The sequence below is a fragment of the Aulonocara stuartgranti genome (genome assembly GCF_965226115.1).
Source record: "Aulonocara stuartgranti genome assembly, chromosome: 13".
Lineage (NCBI taxonomy): Eukaryota > Metazoa > Chordata > Actinopteri > Cichliformes > Cichlidae > Aulonocara > Aulonocara stuartgranti.
The window spans coordinates 18,723,203-18,738,092 of record NC_138949.1 but is presented as its reverse complement, the minus strand read 5'-3'; the positions used below and the strand labels follow the sequence as shown (position 1 = coordinate 18,738,092).

Genomic DNA, 14,890 nt, shown 5'->3' with positions numbered 1-14,890 from the left:
AGATTGTGGCATTTAAACCACTGCTTAAATCAAACCTGCATCGCACTTCAGTCTAAAGATGTTACTGCTTACAAAGCAAATATTGTCGTGTTGATTCTTATGCACAACAATGACAGCCAGCCCTAAGATTCTCCTCTACTTCCAGACCCCTCTGTACCATAGCTGCCCTTGAACGTCAGCATTATTTCACATCATTTATGGTTAGTCGACCACAAAAATGCACCACTGAACTGAAAAACAGATCTTTAGAAATTCAAGCTACTCCAGAAATAGCCATTTATAAAACAGATGGAATTTGAGACTGGACTTTATTAATGTATATTTGTGATAATTATATCTTATTTGTATACACTGGGGGTTTGTTGAGGTCAGAGTTCAGTGCCAGTGCAGAGGGAGATGGATGAGCTTATGGGGCAGCAATTGAAATGCATGAAAGTGCATCAGGATGGTGAATAAAGGGACCATCTAAGTGGTTGCTGCTGAGTGAATAAATTATCAATGTGGGATTTTTTTGTTGCGCAGACATGCTTCTAATGAGCGTACTGAATAGCAGAATAGTGGTATTAAATAATCATCTTCAGAGCCTGGTCTGAGCGAGCTGGTCCTGCCAAAACCCTGACTGCAGCATTTCATAGAATTAGACAGAATCTGAGCTGTCATACTGGTTTACAACACCAACCTTGACAGCAAAGAGATGAGAGGCTCCGAACAGACAGCGGTATCAAAACAGAGATGAAGCTGTCTTCTGCCCCAGTTCTTTGCTTCCCAGCCACACTGATTCGTCTTGTAGACAAAGAGTTCAATATTGGATGAGCTTTCAGACTCAGACCAGAGCAGGAATTCGAGGGAGTGTTTCATGCTATACTGCACTCTCCTGATTTGACCATTATAGAAATATGTAAATAAACCTCAGCAGAGTGCCAGCCATGCAGGAGAGTCTAATTGGGAACGTGACAGAGATGTCATAGGTCTTGATGAATTCTTCAGTGGCCAAAAACAAAGATAATGGCATCATTCAAATTCCCACGCTGTCTCTCTTTTTGTTTGGCAGATTCATCTTGGATGCACTTTGAGCCTCATTGTTTATTGAACAGCTAAAATTCATCCACTTGGCAAATGAGGCATAAACTATTCATGAGTCATTAAACTCAAAGGTTGGACAAGTAAACGGCACTTTATGTTGAAATGGAAGCAAACAGAAATGCACGTGAGGAACGTTCCCAGGTTCATGGGAATAATTTTAGCTGGGAGCTCTTTCGTATCTCTGAGTCATCTTGCAGCTGAGGGTCGAGCTTTGGTCAGGTGTCTGGTGGTGGATGAAGACCCTGAAGGGACAGAGCATGTGAGTCATATGATCCAGGCTTCACACAGACAACTACAGACAGACTAAAGCACAGTAGAAACAAAGACCCGCAGTGTAGTATTTCTGCTTTGGCATGGCAGCGAGGAGTTCTCCATTAATCTGTTTTATGAAGCTGTTTTGCTAAATTGTGCCAGTAGAGTCGTTTGTCAGAGCCCCCCCTCTGGGAGCCCTGTGCCTGTTCTCACAGTATAAGGATGCTGTGGAGGCACATGTATACTTGAGTCACACAGCATGTACACAGCATATATTACAGAACACCTACAGCTGCAGAACAATTAGACGCAAACACATTTTTGGCAGTTTGTGTAGAAACTTGAGTTTGTGTGGATTACTTGCCTGTGACACCCAAAAAACCTCAAAAAATCCATAATATCATTTTCAGCATATTGTCATCAATCACTAGAAAGAAGGGATTTCAAGTGTACTGCCTCCTCTGTCTTTAGGCTTAAGAAAATCTAGCTTGTGCTGGGTGATGTTGGCCATTCTCTCATTTAAGTGCAGCCATTTCACCCGGGAGAGTGAGGTTCAAATCCTGCATCAAGTCAAAACTGATCACTGAATCTGTAGCCATATTAATCACACATATATAGCTATTAATATCTGATGTTCTTGTGACATTTCTACACACTGCAACATTAGCAGCTAAACATACAGTTAATCATTGTTTAAAAGTGCTTAATGTCCACTTAAGCATACAGTTAGTCTTAACAAGACATGATTTTGGAGTCTACAGTCATGCTTTTGGCTTAAGTCAAACGGCATGCCAGCAGCATGTTTCAGTCTAACTCCACTCCAGCTTTCTCTGCTCACAAAAACCCCACCAGGCTGCTACTTTTCTGGGTTTATGCTATGTGTTGATATTCGATGGGGCTTTCAGATTTTTCCTGTATGATTATCATGGCTGTTTTTACATTAATGCTGTTATTGAAACTGTGACAGTTCATCCTGTTTACCATCTTACTTTAGTGCATTAGGATGTAACATTTTCTAATTAGTACTGAGACTGACTCTTGACTTTTTCCTACACAGAAAGTTCAATGTTTTTTATGGGTTTTTTTATTTCTTTTTTTTCTTCTCCTTTTAGCTGTTCCGATCATTTGTCGTGACAGCAGATCATTCACCTCCACCCAGGCCTCAACCAGTCCAGTATGGAATTATTTGGATCCACATATTGACTGGGCAGAAATTTTACTTGGAGCTTCCAATGCAAATCTCCCCTTAAATCTCGACTTTGGGCCAGCACAAGGAACACACTAGCTTGGTTGTTTGATCCATTTCAGTCCACAAGCTGAAGTATTCTTGGGAAAGTTACTGAACCTTGAGTTTCCCACAATGTATCCATTGGAGAGTGAGTGTGTGTATGGATGAAAACACACTTAGGCATTGATAAAAGCGGTGTATGCATGTGTGTAGGATTAGGTGAATAAGACTTCTAGTAGAAAGACTTTATGTGTTCATCTGAGTAGAAAGGGGCAATGTAATTACCAGTCAATTTACACTGGCTTGTGCCCCCTCCTTTCCTTTTTCAGAGGGCCAGATATAACAGGCCTGTGCTCTGTGGAAAGTGATTGACCTTACACTATGTGTAGCCACCGCCCAAAAGGCCCATTCTTAAAAAAAAAGAAAAAAAAGAATCAAGAACATCTGTTCTCCTTTGGTGGAGCTTCATTTAAACCTATTAGGATTTATCCTCTGGAGACCAAGCACAGCAACATTAATTTCAATTTGAAAAACAAAATGTGATGCTCTTCACAGTAAGGGTGTGGATCACTTCAGTCTTGACCAGTCAACAATCATCTGGAAAACATGAATATATGAGCCAAATCTGCCTGTATCTTTCAGTCTGGACACAAACATGGATGTGGTGGACCCACCAGATTCCCTGCAAGCATGCTTAAAGCAGTTTTTGTCAAAAGCATGAGAACAATAGCACGAGCAGGACTTCTTTCTGTCTTTGCACAGGCAGCAACCTCCTCGCTGTTATTATGAAATAAACAGTCTTGTCATGTACAAACCTCGCTGCCTGCCGAGGGCAAGGACTTTTTTTTAGAAAACACTCTTGGGCACACAGAGATCTGCAGAAACACACTGCTGCAGCAGGACACACACACATACTCGCACTCACACTCACACATAGTCTTTGCATACTGCAAGAGACAATAAACTAACAGGGCTTTTTGGATGCTGGAAAAATAAGAGATACTCCACCCACAAACATCAAGCCTAGAAAAATGTCCACTGTAATCCTCCGCAGTTCAAAAAAAGAAAAAAGAATAAATACAATTTTAAAAACCCCTCCACCCACTCCAGTCAAATGAAGTGGACTTAAATGGGAACCCACTGGGGAAAAGGAGAGGCTACAGCACATTTGCACGATTCATTTCAGCTAGAAATCATATTAGCATTGCAGACTGCCGAAGCCTGAAGCTGAACTGAACCATGGCGATGATTTAAAGGAAAAAAGGGGTTGAGAAAAGGAGTGTTGTGGTAAATAGGGTATGTGTATAGGTTTGACATGATGGTGGGCAGTTGTAAGAAGTTGTATTGAGCAGATGAAAAGAAACAGACGTACCTGACAGTCTGAAGACAGATGAGCAGGAGAGGTGGGGGTTATGTACTTGGCATTGGAACAGAAAATAAATTGGTATGTTGTGCGCAGAGGAGAGAGGTTAGCGGGAGTTCAGCAGTGACGGGAGTCCTCAATATCTTTGTCTTCTGGCAGGAGAGCTGGCTGGACGTCAAAGAAACAGGTTGATGCTGTTGAAGATGCAATCTAATAAAGAACTTTATTTTTAAAGATTTTCTTCATAAACTACAAATTGAAGGCTCTTGTCTTTACTTTTTCATTCAGTAAAGTTCATTTTAACCACGATAGCATAAATGACAAAATACAATCATGAGAAATCCCATAAAAAATGGAAAATGTGTCGATAACAATCAACGTGTAAGGAAAATTAATCCTAAAGTAGATCTGTAACCTAAGATTTAAATACACAATCACAACAAAACAAATAAATAATAAAACCATTCATGCCAAGTCCAGATACAGATAAAATCTCAGATTTTAAACCATCCTCACACTAAACCATCATCACAATACTGAATAAATATGTTGTTTCTGTGCCGTTTTTTTTAAACACTTTTAGTGTGCTTCAGAGTCCAAAAGTTAAACCTCTGTTTAACAGAAATACAGTGACATTTCATATCTCTTCTAACCTTGAGTTTTTCAAAAATATAATTTCCCCGTGATTTGTATTCGTTATCCCTCGTTTAAAAGAAGTTATGATGACTGGAGTGCAGTTCCTCATTTTGGCATCTGAGTAGTTTAAGGTATTTAGGACCATGGCATTAAGGTTCCAGGAATTTTTCCAGGTCACACTTTTAGAGTGGAGAAGTAAACATCGGGAAGAATTACAGCCTCAAGCAGCAGTGGTTGGGGGTCCAAGTAAACCATGAGAGCATGGTAATTTGGTAGCACTGAATGCTGAAAATGTGACACGGGCACAATTTACAATAGAAAAGGTGACGTAGTGATTTTAGAGATGTGTTTTTTTTCCTCACACCTTCTCATAAGTGACACCAAACGTGCAAAACCAGATGCAAATCTGATTTCACATATTTCCAATACTTTGCTTAAGTTTGATCAAGCAAATGTTTTGCATACAGCACTAATTACTGGATGTCACTGCACACTTACTGACCCATCTTAACAGCATCTAAAACGTGTGATTTCCAGTATGCAAAGGAAGCCTGTGCTGGTTTTGGTTCCAGTGAAACAAAGACTTAAGGGGTTATTGATGTTCATAGGTTGCAGTGAAGACAATGTTTAGCACACACCAGTGCATGTGCTGATATCTCGAAGTGATAGTGAGTTAGTCCATAATATGAATGCTCTGCTGCTTGTCCTGAATCGCTGGCAACATTTAAATAAACTGACGTAAAGAAAACTACTGAGCAAGTTAAGACAAGCAAAAGTCTGTAGATAGTGCTCAATCATTTTTGGGGTGGTGAATGGTCTAAGAACTGACATTTCTAAAGGTGAAAAGAGTGGAGCAATGATGCAGATGAATTAAATTGATTAAAATAATAAATATATTAATATTAACTCCCTGCTAAGGAGTTTTCCTGCTTTTTCCCCCCAAGTTATTGCAAAAATATTAAGTTGCTTATTACAGTGCAACATATGGTTTTAGGGTCTGAGTATTGGTGGAAGTTTCAGGTTTGCAGGTCCTTGGTTTTTGCTGTACAAACACTTTTAGCGGCGCTTTAATATAATCCTGCCCTGCAGATGGATGGATGCAGATGCACACACCTTAATGAGTTATTTAATCACACCGAGTAAAAAAAAAAAAAACAACTCAGGGAAGGAGCAAAAAAACAAAACAAAAAGAAAAATCACAGACAACCTCATATAACCAAATATTTTAATGCATTTTATAGGTTCATAAGTGAATCAGCTGTAAATGAGGGTTTAAGAGAGCCAGGGTCACACTTCAGGGTTGTTACATTAATGATTATAAGAGGCTCCTTATTTTCTTGACAACTGTGTGTGGGGAAAATGGATTATGCTTGCTTTCTTTAACCTTTAATGCTGTGGACCAGATGTCCCTACTAAAGTAAACTGACCCTGCTACCTGCAGTATATCACATAACATTACACCTTGACAGCTGCTCCTTTTGACTGGCACTGATTTCTGCATCTTAAGATCTGGTGGAAACCGACCCATATGTCGACGTCTAAGAAATTAGGACAGGCTTTCCTGCAGCTCCGGTTTCATTGATGAATTAAGCAGGTGGAAGTCTATTGTGATGAGAAGAGGAGACCCTATATTGTGTTCCCAGGACATAAGAGGGGACAGAAGTAAGTAAGTGGGGGGCTCAGTGCAGACAAGCTGGCTCAGAGGTAGTATTTCAACTGTTGATGACTTTTTATGGCTAATATTCTTTTGTTTCATATATTGCCCATCACATGCTGTAAATATTAGTTGTTTAGACTGTGAAGCAATATCTGCATGGTCACATGCTAAGAAGATGGGAAGATTTTCCAAAATAAAGCACATTTTCATATTTATCTAAGTATATCTTAGAAAAAACTCACCAAACAGTTTTAAACACGCTTTAAATCACAGGAGAATAGTTACAATACTTGCAAATTACTGTAGAGTATAACCTCAGTTACTTGGACACGAGGTTACAAGTGGGTTTGTAATCTGTTTTAATGTTAAAGCCATTCTTTAAGTTTATTTTTTGACTTTTTTGTTACTGCCTTACAGTAAGGTTTCAGGTTTCAACCTCTTGGCCCTCTTGGCAGGGGCCTTTGTGCGTGGAGTTGTATGGTCTCCCTGTGCCTGAGTGGTTTTCTGACCACAGTCCAAAGACATGCATGTTAGGTTAACTGTTTTTCCCTAAATTGGACCTATGTGTGGAGGTGGAAATATGAAGTTGTCTGTTTCTCTCTGTGTTAGCCTTGTCCAGGGCCTTGCCTCCACACAGCTCCACATAAGCCCACTGTGAGCCTAAGTTAAGAAGATACTGATGTATGTTCTTTTCTCATCAGACCAAGCAATGTTTTTCCCAATCTTCCGTTGTCAAATCTTGATGTTCCCATGCTAACTGTAGCTTCAGTTTCCTGTTCTTAGCTGGCATAAGTGGCACCAGATGTGGTCTTCTGCTGCAGTAGCCTATCTGCTTCAGTGTACATGTTTTGGGTTGAAAGATGCTCTTCTACATACCTTGGTTATAATCACTTCGAAACAGTCTGGTCATTCTCTGACCTCTGATTTCAGCAAAGCATTTTCTTCCAGCTGTCACTCATTGAATATTTTCTCAATTCAATTATATATAAACTCTGGAGACAAATGTATGAGAAATATCCCAGAAAACCATCAGTTTCTGAAATACCCACACACTTCCCTTAAATCACCTTCTTCCCCATTCTAATGCTTGGTTTGAACTTGTCTTGATATCACCTGCATACCTACATGCACTGGTGGCTGATTAGACCACTGACATCTTAAGCAGTGCAACTAACAGAGAGCAGGGAATTTAAAATAACAATTAACTGTCCAATAAAGACAAAATGTACACAGTCTTTTGGTCTTTGCAGAATTTTACATGCACATTTGCATGTTGGAAAAACTGCTAATAAAACTTTCTGTCTCAAATCAATGGCATAATAAGACACAAACATAAAACTCTATTAAGGAATGTCTTTTAAAGTGATTTATATAATTTAGAACAATATTCAAGTTAGCAAAACAACAAGCTCAGTAGTTACTTTCAAACACTAAAATAAAAATGTGCAGTTTTCTGAACTGTTGATTTTTCTTCCGTTGAGCTTGAAAAAACTAGTTCGCACGTGGATAGTGTTTACAAGTTTTAAATGAGGTTTTTATATCAGTATATCAACCCCACTGGCGCAAAGGCACGAGCGTCAAGGAATGGCTTCATCGGATGTCGCGGCCCCCCCTCTCACAGCCCCTGCCTTCCCCGTCCCTGTCCTGAACCTTGACTGTTGTGGATCGTTTCTCGAGCCCCCGCTGAAGCACAGAGTGAGCCCGCCTCGCAGAGCGCTACATCGGGCTGTGCCGGTGACAGTACCAAACACCTTCAACCTGAGCAGCAGCCGTGGATCAGCAGCAGATCACAGCCGCCGTGGACTGCGCGGCTTTGGGAAAAGAAGCGGACTGTAACTACGGGGAACGGACAGCAGAGTCGATTTTTTTCTGGCGTGTTGGTGCTCTCTGAAAAAGTTGCATCTGCTTGGGACGCACAAGATACCCACTGCTGAAGGAAATATCCCCGCACGGGTTGGTTGTAAATAACATCTTTAAAGGTGAGCAGATCACGCAGTGTGCAACAGTGATTGAGTGAGTGTTGTGTTTTTGTGCTGTATTTTAACAGAAGGGTTAAGGACTTCTTGACTTTTATCAAGCGCCCTCAAAATGCTTTGTCCACGCATGAAAAAATAGAAATAGAAGTAGTTGTTGAAGTTTAGTTGTAATTTTATCGTAAAATACGAATTTTGCTTAAACCTGCGTGGATATTTATGTGAAAGTGTGCTTTGATTGTGCTGAGTTGCGTGGTTAGAGTATGTATGGCTTACGGTGTAGCTGCATGATCATTTGATTTATTGATAGTTTAATCTGAGTACTTGTGCAGTTAATCCACTTGAATGCAGTGATTTGCTTTACACGAGTTTCCTCAGTTTTTCTTCCTCAGGAGCTGGTGTGTGTGTGTGTGTGTGTGTGTGTGTGTGTGTGTGTGTGTGTGTGTGTGTGTGTGTGTGTGTGTGTGTGTGAGAGAGAGAGAGAGAGAGAAAGAGAGAGAGAAACAAGAGAACAAGCTTTACTGTTATCTTCATCCCGCTGTGTCAGTGAATAGGGGGGCTGCCCCTTGGAAATGGCACACATGCACACTTATTCCTGCAAACCGCGTTTCCTGTTATGGCCGTTTTCCTCTCTGAAAATGCGCAGCCAGTTTTGTTTGTATTATAAAGACAGAAGTGGATGGGAGAGGATGAAGTGAAAATGATGAAAAGGAAAGGTCAGACAAAGAGAGAGGGAGAGCTCTCATGGCCATTTCTTTATGCTCTCAAGGCCTACTTTAATTTATGGATTGGGTTTGAGTTGAATTGGAAACACCCGGGGTCTGATTGGACCATAAATAATCCCCACAGGAGTAGATATAAATGCCGAAGAAGCAGCATGCCTGAGATTCTCTCCATCTCTTTCTCATCTGCGGTGAACCCTCACAGATGATTGATGCGTTGGGTGTCCTGTTGTCACAGCTGTACGACTTTAGCTGAATGCAAACACGAGTACAACCACGCATGAATGAATGCATGCACGCTGCAAATGTGAATTTGTGAATGCTCGGCACGCACATACTCCATCCTCTCCTGCACAGACTAGTAGCATCACAGCACCATGATGTGCTCAAGCATCATGCTCCCTCTTTGGGAGAACCTATATCATACTGCTCTGTCACTGCAACATAACACAGCTAAAGAGAAGGGGGAGAGGGGGATTCGGTAGCAGTGGGAGGTAATAACCAACCTGTCAGGCCATTAGGATTGAAGTAGCTAAAGAGGTGGATGGGGGACAGGTAGGGGAGGATGCTTGTGATCATTTAAATCACATGTCCCCTTCACAGCAAGTGAAACCCTGAGGGGGTGAAATGTGAGGCAGCTAAGTGATAACATTACCAAAGTCATGGTTGTTTTTACAGCATCTTGTCCTCAAATTGTTTTCCTTGTCTCCTTTCCTCCTCCCGTTTTCCCTTTTTAACAAGGTTATGAAAATCCTTCTGCCTCTGCGGTCGAATAACGCGACCTCCCATCTTTTTTTATTACATTAACAATTAAGTGTGAAAAAAACTAGATCACAGCTGGAGGCGCAATCACAGCTGATGCACATCTGCCAGCACTCGAGAACGATGAAACATTAAAGACGCAACCCACTGTTCAAAATGTCGCTCCGGCGTTGGCAGCTTAATTTGCCCATTAGATAATCTCAGCCGAAAGTGACACTTACATGAACGTGCTCACACACACACACACACACACACTTACATAACATGTAAAGGAGAATCCCTCGTGAAGCAGCAAACATCGTTATCCCACAACATTAAAACCACTCGCAGGTGAAGCGAAGTGTTTGGCTCCTGGCATTCATTAATCATTACCAATCTAAACGTGGTTGTTGACTCAGAATCCCTCACAAATACCTTGTTCAACAACAGTGAGCCCGAGAAACAGCCCCAGCCTTATAAACTGTGAAAAAGCCAGAATATAACTGAGCCACAAGATGCCACACCACAACCCTGAATGTACAACCTTGTACTGAATTTCCCAGAGGAACCCACCTGAGGGATTAATAAAGTTTCATCTAATCTAATCTAATCTAACACACAGGCCCTGCCAAACCTGAAGGTGCCAGACACCACAGGGGTCCCGATGGCCCCTGATCAGTCAGAAATACTGATCGATGCCTATTAAGTATTAGGTTGGTTTTATTGTTAAGGCTAATTTGGTGTATAAATACAGCACAATCTGATCCAGAAGACTATCGCTCTGCAGTGGTGATGATGATAATGATGGTGATGTTATTAAAAAGTGTGCAAACAGTGTGTCAGCACTGTTATCTATTTAGATGTAATGCAGACTGCAAACGCCTCGTGCAGCTCAAACTATCTCACGCTGCTCTTATTTAACAAACACTGCAAGTACATTTGAAAGAAAACAGGAAGTGTCTTTCTTTCTAACTTTCTAACATGTAAACTTCTCTGTGTGGAAGCACCACAGGAGCCTTGAATTCCTCAGACAGAGTCAAACGCACTCAGAGGAGCTCAACAGATACCTTTTCTCCATCTGATATTTTGTCTTTTCCTGTGCCTCCATTTCATGTCTTCAATTGCATGTCAGAGAGAAGCTCTGTTTGATTTTTATGGAGTAGTTCAGTGTTTAATATGCTTCTTTTTTTTTTGTTGAGCATGTTGGTTCCAAGATTCAGTTTCCCCTCAGCTGTGATTTTTCTAGCAGTGCGTCACTAAGATTTCCGTCACAGTTCCTCGCTGTCAGCCTATTAGAACAGGACATGAGCAGGAGCACAACAGGGGAGAGACAAGCTGTCAGTCAGACACACGCACACACACACACACACACACACACACACACACATGTGCGCACAAAGACTGCCCTTGTGTGTGAGACTGTAATTAGTAGCTGCCTGGGTTTGCAGTGACCTTTCTTTTCCTTTTTTAAAAATCCCCATTCAGGACCATAAATGTTGCAGCACCGCTAATGACTTTACTTTACAGCATCTTCATGGAGTTTTCATTTTTAAAGTCACTTGAGGTGTTATACTGTTGATCAGGTTAGTTATTTAGACAGACTCATTATGGATCTACATATGAATCGCTCAGCATAGGCCAGCAGACTCCTGAAGTATATTTAAATGAAACATTTATACGTGAAAGGTTTTAAAAAGCCTTTCCCCAGCTTGCAGTCCTGTGTCTTTTAGAAGAGAATGCTGGATGAGATCATTCCTCCTCTGTTTGCTATTGTAATTTCCAGTGATCGATCGATCATCAGATAACTTTCAGAGTTTAGCATTTAAAAATAATGTATGTACTAGTAATGTCCATACTGTTAAAGGCTGATTATAGACACTTCTAAGCTTCCTGCAGACGTATCATTGCTTTACACATTTCAGACACTAAGAAAGAAATGAAAGAAAGTCACATTCATTTTAACTTTGACATTCAGTATTTAACTTGCAGAATAAAATCAACATCACAAGTCATCATTTGAGGTAGTTCTGGTTCACATAATGATGACTACATTTTTCTGCTGCTACTGAAGTGAAGTTGTTGTAAGAAGCTTGACTACAGCAAATCTATATCATTTCCTTGTTAAATATTAAAGGAAATCAGGCTTTTCACAGTTAAGTTTAATTTTATTTCATGAAATCTTGAGTTGCTGATGGCTTTAGTAAAATAAAAGGATTCTTGCAGTAGCAGTGCACTGTGAAATGTTGTAATGGGCAAGCAGAATTCTTATCAACAAGTGGCACTGGATCAGAAATCGCGTGCTGAGTGTTTCCTGTAAACACTGTTGTGAGAAGGGCCTCGTCATTTTTTTCCGAATCCTTTCTGTTGCATACTTTCAAAGCTTTTTTTGAACCCATTAGAAAAATGAAAGCTGGGCCTTTTGACTTTCTGACCCTGTAATGCTGACAAGAAATCCAGGTGGTATTTTAGGTTTATGAAGCTCTTTACTAAATGAATCGAATCTTTGAATCTCGCACTGCTGCATCTCGTCAGAGGAAAGCAAAAGAAGGAAGGAAATGGGTACACAGGAGGCGCAGTTGGTCTGCATAATCAAGTCAGATTTGATTCTTCTGACTGTGACACTCGAAATAACCCACATTTATCAAGTCATGTATACGTGCAGCAGGCTTATCCATCAAGCTGCAGGAGATCAGGTCAGATCTGCAGAGAGAGGCAAGGGTAGATGGGGGTAAATGGTACTCCAGAGATTTAGTATTATATTTCTTTTTGTTAAAGAATACAAATCAAATGTCTCTAAAGCTTCCTTCCTCCTTGCCTCTTTGCAACTCTTTTTTCTTGTAGATACCAAAGTCTAAAACTAGTTCAAGATAACCTTGATGACATTACCCAGATTAGTTTTTGGAGGTTGGAGAGCTCACTTCACAAACACAGAAGACAACTGTTTTCTCAGCTGAAGTGGATGAGTAAAGCGACCTTTGGCTCCATTAGGTTTGAAGGTATGGCTACAGTATTCCCTCGATTATCGTGGGGGTTAAGTTCCACACAATAGGTGTAAAACCCACGCTCTTATAAACCCTTTTTACACTCGTAAACACACTTTTGAGACACATCCTTACGTATTCAGCAAGTCCACCAGGTAGTTTTGCATATTAAGCGCCTTAATTGTGCGAATAACACCATGAGCCATTGGCTGGATCAGCGATGGGGTGTAGTTATTAATTTTTTAGGCAGAAAATATTTATTTTACTGCAAAAATAATTGAGATCTAAAAAATTAAAATAGGTAGCAGAAACCCGCGATTTAATTAAATTCCCACAATATAAATTTACAGGTAAATTTGGGATGTCAGCGAAAGGTGAAGTGCAATATGGTGCAGGAGTTCTGTATGTGAAGCTGTAAAAGCTCACAGGGACACATGTGGCCATACAGACTACTGGACCACTACTGCTCTCTCATTGTCAAACAGCCCATAGCCTCAGCTTGCCATTACCTCCTTTGAGTTTTTTTTTTTTTTTACAAAAGAAAAGCATATATTAGATGGCCCATGAACATGCATGCAGCAGGTTAATTATCATACTCTTACAGAACCTTTCCAGCGCCAAAGGATACTCATAATGTGTTCTTTTCCCCCCTTTTTTTCTTTGCGTAAGTAGATTGCAGTTCAATTAAATTGCCATTGCAATCTGATAACTGAGATGGCAGGCGGAGATGGGCTCTGAAAGCCCTCGCAGTCTGTAAGAAGAGCCGGAATCAATGCAGGGTGGAGTAAGTCATGGTATAATGGACATTAGTGAGCAGAGCTCTGGCACAGATCACATTAGAACCAGCAGTGCTGAAGTCTGCCAAGTGCTCCAAACATCCATTAGTAGGCCAATCAAACTGTGTTTGCTCAACACTTATGCATTTGTTCACAGCACCCCAAAGATCCCGTAGAGAAGCTTCTCAGAGTGATTTTTGTCTGGAGCAACAAAAATCTGTTATTACGTGCTCAACCTTCGCAGTGCACAAATCCGTTGGCCGTCCCGTTAGGAAAGTGTCGTCATTGCACATGGAAATGGTTTTCATCTATCTGGGAACAGCAAGGCCTTTCTCCAGCTCTTTCTCTCTTTTTCTGAAGAGAAGGTAAAGTGGCATCATATGTCACTAAGCATCACTTCACTGCTGTCGGGAGGGTGATGTATGAGGACCGAAATGGCCAGTGCTGAAACAGCAGACCACACACACGCACGCAGACACACACACAAACGCAAGATTGATGGATGACACGAGTATTAGGTCCAGAATTGAGGCTCGTTGCCTGGTGGCTGATAAAAGATTTTAAGAGGTGACGACCTGCAGCTGCAACAATTAGTTCTTAATGGTAGCAGTCTTTGTTTTTATGAGAAAACTCATTCAGGAGACTCTTTTTCCTTTTAGCTAGGCAAGAAATTGCCTGTTGGTTGCATAGTTCCTAACGTGACTAACAGAGGCCTGCTTCCACTTAAGCGTGAAAGTCATTGATTAAGCTGTTGGTTGATTTGTCTTTATTGGAAACCTGATTTGTGCCAGCAAGGGAAACAAAGCATGAGTTATTGATCCAGTATAAAAGCTCATCAGCGCCTGCCGGTGTGGAGTTTTAGATAGGAAAACACTGCATATTTGTTCTTAGCCCTGCCAAACCTCAGTCGAATTGAATCAGTGAGTTTTCCAGCTTACAACTTACAGTGCGACACCCCTGAGCTAATAACATAAGCAAAGATCTCCTGACACCCAGTTGTTTGGACATGTGCTGGATTTATAGATTAGATTTCCTCCACCCTCTTGGTCAGCGTTCTTCCCCATTGTGCGCTCGACGGAGTGAAGCCAGCCCAGAGGATGCATCTGCCAGATGACCCCTCTGCAGAATGCGTACCATGCAGCGCCCCACCCTCCTCCCCCTTTCCTGCATCAGCTGACTAGCTTGGGTAAACTGTGTTTGGCTTGTCTGTGGAAGCGGAGAGGGGAAGGAGGCTGGGGGCTGGGAATTATTAACCATGAGAAAAGTGTTTACATCGTGACTCTAGAGTATCGCTGCATACTGTATCTCTCTGGCGTAACCTTGGGATCAATCCCTCCTTTTTAATTGGTGACAGATGTCGCCTCTCTCATCATCTGTGCCTCAATCGCTTTCGTTCTCATACACACATGTAAGGCCCCGATGTTCCCAGAATTCTTCCGGGAACCTCTGGGATCCCATCCCAAATCTTGATAACATAA

General features: G+C 41.2%; 1 protein-coding gene across 1 annotated transcript in view; it reads left to right on the top strand.

The window, feature by feature from the left end:
* Positions 1-7,869: 7,869 nt before the first annotated feature.
* The window catches only part of lzts2a (leucine zipper, putative tumor suppressor 2a), a 44,492-nt gene continuing 37,471 nt past the window's right edge, over positions 7,870-14,890 (top strand). The window contains exon 1 of the mRNA XM_082557893.1: positions 7,870-8,198. The gene's annotated coding sequence lies outside the window, so the exon portion shown is untranslated. The remainder of the gene's footprint in view (positions 8,199-14,890) is intronic.